The 10,456-nt window shown below is 31.2% G+C and overlaps 1 protein-coding gene across 1 annotated transcript in view; it reads left to right on the plus strand.

Annotated features, from left to right (window-relative positions):
• The first annotated feature begins 691 nt into the window (after positions 1–691).
• LOC106460516 (RNA-binding protein 25-like) overlaps positions 692–10,456 on the plus strand; it is a 77,767-nt gene continuing 68,002 nt past the window's right edge. Inside the window, exon 1 of the mRNA XM_013920231.2 lies at positions 692–882. The gene's annotated coding sequence lies outside the window, so the exon portion shown is untranslated. The remainder of the gene's footprint in view (positions 883–10,456) is intronic.

The following is a 10,456-nucleotide window of genomic DNA, read 5'->3' on the forward strand; positions in this document are numbered from 1 at the left end:
GAATAATGACTCAATTGAACAGAAGGAGAGGGTTAAAAGTATGACTTGTGTGGAAAATTGGATAGATTCGAAACAAATATTAAAAATATATAAAAAAAACAACAACATTTATATACGCCTTTATATTTAATTTAAAATGAAGATAAAAACAAAACAAAAAATATCAGATTCTTTCCTTGGCAATTAAACAAAAAATAAAAATAATGTTCAAACATCGCGATCAAGTTTGGCATATAAGAATAAACGTTTGGATAGCAAAACCATACTAATGGATAAAAACTGGGAACGGAATTTTATCAAAAGCCACATACTCAAAAGAATACAAAAATACTATTTGGCGAGCTGTTTAAAATCTTTTTCTACGTTTTATAGTTAATATAATTAAAACATAATGTGGTTTTTCGATTCCAAATATTTAGGAGTATTAACAGATCGTATAAATATTTCAATTATCTTTTGAATGTGAACAGATATTTGAAAGAGGAATAACTATTTCAAATCAATTTAAGTATTTTCTACAACTATAGAAGGGATAATTCGTTTAATTTTTACTAATTTTTTAAAACGTAAGTAATTATAGGAAGTATTCTGGCAGTATCTTTGAAAAACTTGTTTGTTATCAGATAAAAATGTTATTATATATGATTTCAATTGAAAAAGGTAGGTACAGTAGGTAGCGCATCATTGAAACTCTCAACCACTGAATACTTTCAACTGGCAATCAGTTGAGAGTGTCCGCCATTTTAGTGGAAGAGAGATTTTGAAATTCGTGTTTAACTGTGAGAGACAAAGTTACATTTTTTAACTTGAAAGTTTTTTTCAGACGAAACGAAATAATTTGGTTTTTAGGACTTCAGGTTTATTGAAAAAGTAAGACAACTGGTAAGTAGTTTAAATTATTAGATATTGATAAGCAAGTGTACTTTTGCTTCAGCCATAATTAAATTCAAAAGAAGTAACGTTAGGCCTAACCAAGGTCTAAAAAGTATCTTAAGTCTTTATCTTTCTAAGAAATTTAAATATTGAGCACAGTTTTGGTGTCCTTACTCAAAAAGGATTATGACTTATTTGAAAAAGTTTAGAGGAGGGTTACTAGGATGGTTCTGGAAAGGTTATTCAAAAGGGATAGTTTAAAATTGTTTTGTTTTTGAGAAATGTACAAGATTCCTACATCATAGATAAGTTGATGAAGTGATCTTTATTCTTAATTAAGTTTACAGTATTATCCAGACGATTGATAAGCTAAAGGTCTATGATTTGTTTGTGGTATATTTTGAAGCTAATAGTAATAGGTAAATGCAATTAAGGCTCCATTTATCTTTATTACTTCCTAAATATGTTCTATTTGGATTTGTGAAACACCTCATTACTAAGACAAGTTTCTTTTGATATTTGAAGAAACTCTAAAATTCAACAAAACAGACCCCCCCCCCCCCTAGCAAATACAAACTTACATGAGTTGGCTACATTTTTTGTGAGGAGGAAACAAGAGGTATGAAATACTTAATGTTTAACCTCAATATTAATTATTTCACTATCTGACAGTGACACACAACTCTTAAATGACAGTCATCTTGTTACATTTTTATACATGAAATTATTGATGATTTCTGTAGTGATTGTTTCAAAATTACCAATAAATTAACATATCCCTCTTAAGTAACAGTTTTATTTCAACACTTGTATATGGCTCTTTAAAAGTACTCCATACTGGGTAGTTTTCCTAAAAAAAAAGCTGAATTAATACCAAGTGGCAGTTTTTTAATGAAAATGGATGTGTCAAAACCATAGTTTATCAAAAATATCAGTATCTCTATCATCAAGTTGATAAGGGAACCATTATATTTAACTGGAACAGTGAGAAATAAAATCGAACAGTCTCAGTAAGCTGAAAGATAAATAAAATGAGGTTGTCCAAGACAGCACAACTATCATCAAGACAGGAAACCATCATAATCTGATTCTGAATCAGTCAAGACGTCACATTCTAGGATGAGGGCTAGTGTTGCTTCAGCTGCTTCCATTAACTCTTTCAGCACAGGCTTGGTCCCTCAGACTGACCTTGTAACCATTTTGTACTTGTTATAGTTTTCATGCTATAACTTTTAAATAAGTAAGCAAATGTTAACAAAATTTGGCAGATTATCAGTAAACATTACAATGGTTTCATATGCAAAATATAGATTTTTTTATTGAGTCTTAAGGTTTGTAAAGCAATGTTTTTCTCACGCCTTTTTTTTCTTTTCACATGTTTCCTATCTATCGTGCAAAGTAATTTTAATTTTAAGATCAAAAATACTTTTATGCTATACAAAATTTTCAAATTTCACATGTGAAATCTTTATAATGTCCAGATAGTTATCAAACATTTCTTAAGAAAAAACTTTATATTTTATCTGTTATTTTCAGTAATTAATCTCTTTACAGGTTCAGTAGATTTGACTAATCTTGCAACCACCAAAAAAATAAGGAAATAAATACAAATTATGCCTCTTTTCATTGTAGAGTGAACACAAATTATAACACAGACATAAATGTTTAGATTAAATAGCGTAAATCTCATAACATTTATTATTTTTATTATATTGACCGTTTAGCCGTGCCTGGCTAACATTACAGAAGTTACAATGAAGTGTCTCGCGTGTACTCATGTTACTGTATCAAATAACATAAAACTGATTTTTGCTCATTACAAAGTAACTTGTCTTGGCTGTGTTTTAGTAGTGTAGTATTTTGTAAAATATTTCACATTTCTATTATTATACATTATATATGTATATAGATTGTTGCTATTTTGAAATAATTTCTTTAACTTATTTTTCTTAAAACATAGAACAGTAAATAAAGTAAAGCAAACAATTATCTCTTCTAGTTATGATCTTTGTACTCGGCTGCTGCTTGATGTAGGTTGCTAAGCCTATAAAAATTTTGCACATGGAGGATATGAAAGAAAATAATTTTTTAGGTTTTTTATATATATACATTACTACATCAATACCATAGAATTCCACTATAATTTATGAAGCTTAGTAACTAAGATGTATTTTAGTCTAAAAAAAATATGAAATTTCGAGCAGACTAAAGACACAACTACCTCCTTGAAATATTGGTTACAAAAAAGAAATGGCTGAGAAAGCCACTAGGGGGACATTCTGAGCTTCTGATTGGTTAGTCATGTCATACATAGAAGTAAGTGTGTATAAGGGACCATTTCCAAAAATGGAAAAAGGTGTCTGGGGTGCCACAGTTTGATTTATTACATGAGCAATATCTTAGCAAATAAAAATGACAATACGTTATTTTATATTCTAGCCTGTCAATATCTGTAAGTTGAGTTTCTAATTCATACAAAACTATAGCCATAGTATTTTGACTTCACAAACTCCTAATTTGAACAAATGACATGACACACAAAAATCGATGTTTATATGTGTTTTTTTATATTTACTTTTAAATTAAGAAATTGAGTAATATATAGTACTAAAATTTGAATTATCTACTGTTTGACACTAAACTTATTGACATAAATTCATGAAATAGTAGTTCAATAAAATTTTGAATGTGAGTCGATAAAAATGAGCTGACATGGCCTTTCACCCGTGACCTGTCTTGAAAGAGTTAAAGTTGTAATCTGTTTGTACTGATACAGAACTTACCTCACAAACATTGTTTTTAAACTGGTCGTTGTAAACTTTGATTTGCCTAATTTTATAAGTTTCATTGTCTTTTTCTTACAAAGAAAAAGCTTAGTGGATTCTTTATAATGTTATGGCATTCCTTAGTATAAACAAGGGCCCATTAATTGAAATTTTTATAAACAGTTGACATAAATTTTCATCCTGTTTCTTAGGCATGTTTTTATGGCACTAGCACAAAGCTCTGGTCAAGCATTTGACAAGGGAATGGTGAGGGCAACTTCAGCAGTGGATACAAGCACTGGATAAACTGCCTCATGGGATGTACATATTTTAATCAGTTTGTAGGTGCACCAGAGTCATTGGATGAATTAAATTCATCTGCAGCAGTGTGTGTTTGAATTGTACCCTTTGTTTTAAGTTGGTCATGTTTTGTGCCTACAACAAGGCCACTGTAAGCCAATATATAAATGTCTGCTTCACCATACTGATTTAAGCTATGTTCATTAAGCTGTGGAATTCTGTTTGGCTCAAATGTGGCCAGAACTCCAAGAACTAGTGTGGAATTATCAAATCTATTATGGATGCTGTCTTTTAGTGTATCCACAAGCTTTCTTTTGTACAGAGCATTTTCTCATTGGCTGCATTTCCTAAGATACAGAAGTCTTTGGGTGTGATTGTAATGCCACAGTCTTGAAAACATGGATAGAGAATGCACATGTTTGACCACAAGAAGCAATTAAACTTGTTAATCCTAATCTACACCTTGGCTGAACATATTTTACAAAAATATCAACAGGTGCTGAAGGATATGTTGCAGCCAGACCATTTAGACAGACAGTTAAATATTCAATAGCAGGATTAATTTGGCTAAAATTTATGATTCTAACTTGGAAAGTTTTGCTTAAGGTTGCCAAAAGGGACAACATTTCATTTAGTATATAAATAGTACCAGAGTGGATTGATTTAAGTCATGATTTAAATATAAAAGAATAAAAATCAGATTTCTTGATTTAAATCAAAAACTTCTCACTATGCAAAATAACAACAACATGATTTTAAACCTTGTAGACTAAAAAACTTAAATCCATGTTCCTATTATCTTGCACACCATGAACTTTCAGGAACACAGTTTGACACCAATTCTTAAATGTAACATTGATGTTTTGAGCTCATACACCACAGCTAAAGCATTTAGCAACCATTTCAACTGGTCGCAAAAGGAATCCTGTTTGGAAATTCTATCAAGAATTACAAACTGATAAAACTGGAATGAGAGTTAAATTCGTAGGTTGCAGGAAAGAGCTACAGGGTCTTGTGGTTTGAATGAAGCAGCACTTAATAGCATGTAAAAATTGAGATGACATCATTAACTAATGAGAGTGAAGAAACTGATTTGCAAACATAACCTTCCATTTCTCAAACAGAAAGTTTGGATCCACAGATACCCAAGTCTCACCTGGCTTTCAATCAAACTTGGATTCACGTGCAATCAAGACATCAAACTTGCAGAAAAGATAATTAGATGAAGAATTCGTAAGTCTCATTTATGCAACCACCACCACATTTCAGTATGTAGAATACCCAAGGTTTGCTCAAATGATATCAAAGCTGGGACCAGGTTATAAGGTTGCTAAGTTGAAATGAAATAGGAAATTAATTGCTTGACACTATGTACAGCAAAGAATGCTCTAAACCTGTAGAAATCTTTCAAGGAAACACAGTCTAGATGGGTGGAGAAATATTACCAATGATATAATTATTTGCACATCTATAACTGATGCTTAATGAGAGTCATACCTTATTGATACAGTGGACACTTCTGAACACACATGTGATGCTGAGTATCATAGTGAACTGGCCAAATCTTCCATGGAAGATTACAAGATCACGCTTAACCCTATGACTACCAAGTCAGTGTAGGGCCCTAATATTGGTATTGTTATATTTTGTTCCCAAACTAAAACTAGTGGGTGAAATTGTTTGATATTTGACAAGAACCTTCCAAAAAGTATGTAGTTTCAGAAAAATAAAATATTTAATTTTGATTTTTTCTACTATTTCTAATAAAAATTCATTATTTAATGCAGTTATTTGCACTCACTCTGAATAGTTCACCTGTGACATGGATTTTGAGTATAAAAATACTATTTATTATCTGAAAGTTTCATATTTTAATTGCATAATCTGTAGAACTTCCTAAATTAATATCAAAAGTTTTTTTAAGGTAAATATTTATATTTCATTTTCCATTTTCTTTACTATGCTATTATCCTCAACATACAATGCAATGAAATGTTTAAAATTAAGAAATGGAAATATGTACTTACCTTTGTAGAACAGTCTTAAATATCTTCTTTGAGTCATAAGCATAATTAGTTTTAATATTTTATTTTTCTTTCCTGTTCTTTACTATGTGTTATTTATGTTAAAACATGTCAATGGGTACTCGTGGGTGATAGAATGGTATGAACTGCAGAGATACTTTAGTCTGTCAAAAAATTTTTTTACTTGCTTGATAATCTTAAGCCTTGCAGAGTGAGGCAAGGCTTTGATTATTTTATAAAAATGATTAAACCTTTCAAATATGAATAGGGTTTAACATGATCAAAGTATTATTGCTGATGTTGTTGAAGCATGGAAAATTCCTTTTCAAGATCTAACAAATATTGAATATCCTACAGATGTTAAAGTAATTCTTCAACTGCCAAGCATAAGCAATAACCATAGTTCATTACCTGAATATCAAGGAAGTAAGTTAGCATCAGAGGAAGTTTAATATGTTATGAACTGGGATGCAGGCACCTATCAAAATGTCCCATTCCTTCTTCTAACCATTATTAAATACAGAGCTCAAACCACTATGTTTCAACCAATACATGGATTATAGAAAATGTCTTTATGGATGTTAAAACAATTCACTGGTGGATATCATTAAAAAATGAAATCTGTCCAGCAGTACTTAATGTAGTTTGCCAGCCCTTAATTGCATCTGCCTCAACAGCAGGATTGGAATGGAAAGGCTTTTTTCTGTATTCGGATTTGTTAAGCCACAAGTGTGGAATAGATTGAGATCTGAGAAGGCAGCCAAAATTGTGCTTTTAAAAAGCACTGAACACTAGTGAAAAAAGATGACAGAATTAATCCTTAAATATGTAACAGCCACTGTACTTAGAAAATAAAGCAGTTTACAGAGAAAATGAATATTTTTAACCCTATTGCAATGGGTCACATGTCAAAGGCCATGTCATTGCGTTTGACTTGCATTCAAAATTTTATTGAACTACTATTTTCTGAATCTATGTCAATAAGTTTGGTATCAAATTGTTGATTATAATTCATATTTCATTATTATACATTAGTTAATTTATTAATTTAAAAGTAAATATTAAATAACATAGTTAAACATCAATTTATCTGTGTCACGTGGTGTGTTGAATGCAGCACTGGTTGAAATTAGATGTTTGTGATGTCAAAATACAAAATCTACAGTTTTGTACGAATTAGGAACTCAAACTACTGATATTGGCAAGCTAGAATGTAAAATAAGAACCTCTATCTTTTCTATTTGCTAAGATATTGCTCCTGTACTGAATGAAACACAGTGGCCCCGCCCATCCATTTCTATTTTTGGAAAAGGTCCCTTATATACGCTTACTTCTATATATAACATGAATAACCAATCAAAGCTCAGAATGTTCCCTTGTGGTTTTCTCAGCCATTTTGACATATTATTGTGCTAATTTCGTTCTTTCCACACACGATTTCAAACAATGAGGTAAGTCTTTAGTGAGCTCAAAATTTAATATTTTTTTAGACCAAAATACAATTTAGTTACTATGCTTGATAAATTATAGTAGAGATCTATGGCATCGATATAGTAATTTATGATTTTTTTTATTTATTCAAATGTATGTATAAACCCCCCCCCCCCAAAAAAAAAAATTTCATATCCTCCACGTGCAAAATTTTTAAAGGCTTAGCAATCTGCATGAAGCAGCAACCGAGTACAAAGGTTGTAACTAGAAGAGTTAATTGTGTACTTTACTTCTTTATTTACTGTTCTGTTTTAGGAAAAATATGTTTGAGAACTTCAAAATAGCAATAATCTATATACATATATAATGTATATGAATTGAAATGTCACTGTATTTTACAAAACACTAGTGCACAAAATCACAGCCAAGACAGGTCACTTTGTGAAGACTAAAGGCCAGTTATACATTATTATATATGGTACCATGAGTGCATGTGCGCCCCATCATTGTAACTTCTGTATTTAGCCAGGCATGGCTGGAAGGTCAATATAATAAAAATAATAAATATATATAAATGTATGTTATGAGATTTAAGCTATTTGGACTAAAAAATTTTTTTTTGTGTTATAATTTGTAGTCATTTAAGAACGAAAAAAAAACAATTTATATTTTTTCCTAATTTTTATTGAGGTAATGAACTTGGCCAAGTCGAACTAACCCAATGCAGTGGTGAAATATCAAATAAGAAATTTAGGTTTTTTCCAAAAACAAATTTGATAATTATCTGGAGAATATAAAGATTTTGCTTGGAAAATTAGAAAATGTTCTAATGCATTAAAGTATTTTTAATCGTTGGATAATCAACATTTTGAAAGAAAAAGGTTTACAAGAAAAATCTTTAATTAAAAAATCTTAATACTTGATTTAAAAACCTGATATTTTGTGTACGAGAACCTTGCAATATTTACCAGTGACCTGCAAAATTTTGTAAAGATGTGCTTACATTATCAAAAATCATAGTATAATTACTATCATAGATACTTTTGTGGTTATGCACTGGGTGGATTCCACCCAGCCCGTAATGAAAGAGTTAAGATGAAAATCTTGTGTTTAAATCAAGGTATAGAAGGTATCTGACTTAAATAAATAAAATCAAACAATCATATTAAAAAAAAATTTAAATCAAGTTTTTTCCACCCTACATAGTACCAATGAACTTAGCATACCTCATAAAAGTAAGATCTGCAGCTTCATCATCACTACTGTTACTTAGAGGCTGAAGATTTAGAGTATGCAGGAAAGGAACAAGAGAATTATATTAGGTCCTCAAGAAATTAATGTCTGGGTTTGGAACACTTTTATTAACCTCCCCCCAAAAAATATACATCACGTATAATAGTTAAATGAACTGCATAAACGTCACATTATATAATGTGTAAAGTTTAGTATACTTTAATTCCTTATAATGATGGCACACGATAAGACACACAATCGGCATGTAGTGGTGTTTGAATTCAAGAAGGGAAACAATGCCACAAAGAATATCATTGTAAGTGTCAATGATGGTTTAGCAAATTTCATTCAGATGACTTTAGCCTTGAAAACTGTTGGAATTTATATTGATACTCTGAAAATGCTTGTTGAGTCTAACCCAAGCTAACACACTTGTGAAATGGTCCTGAAATTGCATGTCTCTCATGAAACAATACGTAAACATCTATGGAATATGGGAAAACTATGTAAAGAAGGTGTTTGGGTGCCTCACGAACTCTCCGATGATAATCGCTTCCAACATGTGAATGTTGCTTCGTTTCTTCTGGCGCGTAATACACGGAAACCATTTTTGGACAGAGTTGTCACCAGTGGTGAAAAATGGGTTCTCTATGCAAATATTAAATGCCAAAAACAATGGCTCAGTCCTAGGCAAAAACCACTTCTGATCCCCAAAACCTGGACTCCATCTGCGGAAAGTGATGCTTTGCAATTGGTGGGACATCAAAGGAGTAATTCATTTTGAACTCCTCAAATCACAGCTAACTGTCAATGCAGAGATCTATAGTCAGCAACTGGAACATTTAAATGAAGCCCTTCATCAGAAACACCCTTCACTTGTCAGTCGGAAAGATGTTCTTCTCCACGACAATGCACGTCCACATGTGGCATGTTTGATGCAACACAAGATTATAGAGTTGGGTTGGGAAGTTCTCCCCCACCCACCATATTCTCCAGATATGGCACTGTCAGATTACCATTTTTTGTTTGTTGTAACATCGTCTTAATGGGAAAATGTATGCAAATGTGGAAGATGTTAAATAGGACATTGACATGTTTTTTTGCTTCATAGCAAAGTGATTTCTTTAAGTCTATCTCCATGGGTACCCTTTACTGCACATTACACAAGGTTTTAGTGTCTTACATTAAAAATTTTATTATACTACTTTTTGTTTATGTTATACCAATTGGAATAGCATAAAATCTTAGCTAATATTCATATTAATAGTATACAAGTTTTAAGTTTTTAATTATACTAGGAAATATATAAAAAAAATCCTGAATTTCTACTAGTGTGACACATGTGACATATTTTGTCTTAGCATGTCATCATCCCTATTATATTCATCACCCCTCGAAAATGTACAAAGTTAAATGTAAAATACTCTTTATAAAATCACTATTTCTCAAACAGACCATAATTTTTATGGCCTTCAATTTTGTCTTGTTACAAAGCTATCAAAGAGAAAATCAAACCACTCCTGCCACATTAACCTGTCGCATCCTCTCTCACAATTAGTTGATAGTTCTCTCTTACGTTTAATTATATATTACCTATAACCAATAGAAAGTCAGAGTTTTCATCTATCAAATGGTGAATTGTATAATGTTGTGTTCTGAACAGATAACTGTTAATTTCACTCAGAATAGCAACATTGTTCCCACAGGAAAGTTAATGACTAGCTTGGATGAATTTGTAAAGACTAGTCGCATAGTTAGAAAGCCAGGACAATTTTCAGAAGTAAGTGAATTTGTCTACTTTTTGCATGTTATTAGTCTATATTCTTTGGT

The sequence above is a fragment of the Limulus polyphemus genome, unplaced genomic scaffold (assembly GCF_000517525.1).
Source record: "Limulus polyphemus unplaced genomic scaffold, Limulus_polyphemus-2.1.2 Scaffold784, whole genome shotgun sequence".
Lineage (NCBI taxonomy): Eukaryota > Metazoa > Arthropoda > Merostomata > Xiphosura > Limulidae > Limulus > Limulus polyphemus.